Source organism: Echinops telfairi, unplaced genomic scaffold, assembly GCF_000313985.2.
Source record: "Echinops telfairi isolate 266 unplaced genomic scaffold, ASM31398v2 ScPeMD7_3533;HRSCAF=4204_0, whole genome shotgun sequence".
In the NCBI taxonomy this organism is placed as follows: domain Eukaryota; kingdom Metazoa; phylum Chordata; class Mammalia; order Afrosoricida; family Tenrecidae; genus Echinops; species Echinops telfairi.
Genome location: NW_022107431.1, coordinates 13,294,947 through 13,298,343, shown reverse-complemented (window position 1 = coordinate 13,298,343; position 3,397 = coordinate 13,294,947). Strand labels below are relative to the sequence as shown.

The following is a 3,397-nucleotide window of genomic DNA, read 5'->3' as shown; positions in this document are numbered from 1 at the left end:
GCTCTAACTACGAAAATATTTGATTTACAAATAAGGAATCCTACTTCGCGGAATTTCATTTATCACGGTAGGGTCTAGAACCGATTAACCGCGATAAACAAGGGTTCACTGTACTTAGATATTAGGCATTGGGTTGCTGACTACAAGGTTGGCAGCCCATGGGAGAAAGACGGGCCTTTCCACTGTCGTAAGCAATTAAGCCTGGGAAGCGCACAAGTTCTGAGTCAGAGTGTACTCTATGTATGACAGTGAGTTTTTCTTTCTTTTGTGGACATGGGAAGTTGTAGGGTTTGAACATGCCTTGTTTTTTTGGACTTTGTAGACTGAGCAATATTGGTGAGATGTTGAATTGAGTTAATTATTGGTGAGCTTGAGGAAAGTATGCATTGGTTGGAATCGCAGTTAAGTTACAAGCCAAGAACCTAAGAAGTTAGGTTGACTTCTCCTTTGAAAACATTGGTATTGGAGTGAAAATTGGCAAGTCAGGAGGTTTTACTTTGACAAACAAAGCTTATTTGTAGTAAATGAACCCATTGGATACCTTTTGGGTAGAGAGACAACCTGCTGGCCTAGATGTCTGAATTTGTACATTGAAAATACAATTGTGTGTGATCTGGCAATTTACAGAATAATTAATTGCTTTCTGTAACTAAAAAACTTGGTTCAGTTCTTAGACTAAGACATTTTTAAAGCACTTGGATAAAAATAATTTCATGAGAATGAGAAGCTTCATTTTTATCATCATTAATTGTAGTTTATAGGTTTAGTATCTTATGTTACTTGATATAAGTAAGACGGAAAAATTGAAATCCAAGCTACAATATTTTATGTGACTAAATATTCCTCACTTTCCTGGTACTATTTCGTGTGTGTGCTTGGTAGGTCATGCACTTAATAAAGTTTTTTTTTTTTTTTTAATCCTTTCTTCCATTGCTTTCGTTACTCTACAAGAGCAAGGGTTAGAGTCTCTTTTTTTTTTTTAATCATTTTATTGGGGGGCTAGTACAGCTCTTATCAAAATCCATCCATTCATCCATGTGTATCTGTGCATTTGTTGCCCTCAACATTTTCAAAACATTTTCCTTCTGCTTGAGCCCTTGGTATCGGCTCCTCATTCCACTCCCCCCCTTCCCCACCCTCCCTCCTTCGTGAACCCTTGATAATTTATAAGTTACTGTTTTTCCATCTCTTACACTGGTTGGTGTCTCCCATCACCCACTTTTCAGTATACGTCCCCCTGGGCGGGGATTATATGTAGATCATTGTGATCGGTTCCCCCTTTCCCCCTCCCATGTTCCCCTTACCCTCCTGGTATCGATAATCTCATTACTGGTCCTGAGGGGTTTATCTGTCCAGTATTCCCCGTGTTTCCAGCTCTTATCTGTACCGGTGTACATGCTCTGGTCTAGCTGGATTTGTAAGGTAGAATTGGGGTCATGATAATGGGGGCGAGGAAGCATTAAAGAGCTAGAGGGAAGTTGTATGTTTCATTTGTACTGTAGTACACCGTGACTGGCTCGTCTCTTCCTTGTGACCCTTCTGTAAGGGGGTGTCCAATTGTCTGCAGATGGGCTTTGGGTCTCCACTCTGCACTCCCCCATATTCACATTGATAAGATTTTTTGTTCTTGGTCTTTGATACCTGATCCCATCAACACCTCATGATCACACAGGCTGGTGTGGTTCTTCTATGTGGACTTTGTTGCTTCTCTGCTAGATCACCTCTTGTTTATCTTCAAGCTTTTAAGACTCCAGATGCTATATCTTTTGATAGCCAGGCACCTTCCCTTGAGAGGGAGTACTTGAGTAGAGGCCCTATGTCCACCTGTTACCTTGATACTTAACATATATGTATATAGATCATCATATATAAATATCCCCATCATCATCTATAAATGCCCTTTGCGTCCTAGTTCTTTATTTCCTTTTACTTTCCTTTTGTCCCACTATCATGCTCGGCCTTCCTTTGGGTTTCAAGTACTTTCTCTTGGTTACATTGCCTTTGATCAAGCCCTACCAGGCATCCTACACCCTCTTCACCATCAGTTTTAGATCACTTGTTCTCTTGTCTCCAGGTTTAACACCAACTTCCTTTCCCCTGCCTGCCCCTTCTCCCGTGTTTCCTCAGAACCATCGGCCCCATAGTTTTCTCCGCCTATCATATCTATATAGACATGCAGAGACAATAATAAACACAAAAACAAGACAGAACAGAAGCAAACAATAAAAGGAAACAGAAAAAGAAAACAGAGAGAAGAAATACCAACGAAAAAAAGAAAAGCCTTTAAATAGTTTCAGGTCTATTGTTGACCTTTCGGAGTGTTTTCAGTTCAGTCTGATGAGGTGCCACGCCCTGGCTCCAAAGTCTATTTTTGGTATTCCTTGGGGACTTCATTGCTTTTCTCCTCTGCTGCACACCATTAGCGTTCTGCCCCTGTGTGGTGGGGTCATATCAGGCATCATTCTTACACTGTGCCTCCAGTGTTATCCCTCATAGCGCTCCCTTTGTATGGGTCAGTGAGGGACCTCATGTAGAGATGTCAGTGAGGCCGGCCCAAGGGTCCTCTCTGCACTGGTTGCTCTGAGTAGGAATAGAGTCCTCAGGATTGGTGGGATAGGCAGTTCAGAAAATTTATGGAATTTTAGGATGATGGGATTTTTCCATGAGCTTTTTGAAACCCTTTGTACGTTCTTGTTATAGTTCTTTGCTTTGCATTGTTACGATTGTGTCATTGAGTTGACTTTTGATGCTTTAATCTCTGGATGGCTGCTCAGAGCTTCTCTGTAGGATGTGCTTGGTGTTAATCTTTAGAGAAGCAAATTGTGGGGTCTTTCCCGAGGGGCAGCTTGACTTGTGCTCCCGTGACTTTGTTTTATTAAGTGGCACACGGTGATGAAGAGTTCAATATAACATGCCTTAGCATGAGACCAATTTAAGTTAGAAATTTGGGGGTAATGGATTCTACATGTGCTAGAAGTATGTGATAAACAGAAATGTGATAATGCAAATGGTTGCCGGTTTGGAGTCACTTTTCAGAAATTAAGCCGAGCAGTAAATAGTTCTTGGTTTCTCAGCTTGATGCCTGGAAAGCTTCTAAAGCTTCCTGGACCCCCATATCTCTCCCTCTCTCCACAAACTCCTCGCTTTGTCCCAGCACGCTAGCGGGGAGTAGAGTCTGTGCTGGCCCATCTTCAGAAAAAGCTGTGTCTGCCAGTCATGTCCAGCCAGTACTTCCATGACACACAGACAAAGTTAGATTAAAACAACACAAAACAAAATTCATCCTAAGTGCCCTCAAGCCAACCAAGTATGATATGATAAACAGATAGCAGGAGGAAGTAAGGGGGCTTCTGTTGAAAAGGGAATGTTAAAGAGATAGTCTAGTAATTTACTCCTG

General features: G+C 41.6%; 1 protein-coding gene across 4 annotated transcripts in view; it reads left to right on the top strand.

Annotated features, from left to right (window-relative positions):
* The window catches only part of SCAF8 (SR-related CTD associated factor 8), a 196,093-nt gene that overhangs the window by 74,283 nt on the left and 118,413 nt on the right, over positions 1-3,397 (top strand). The gene's annotated exons all lie outside the window — the stretch shown is intronic.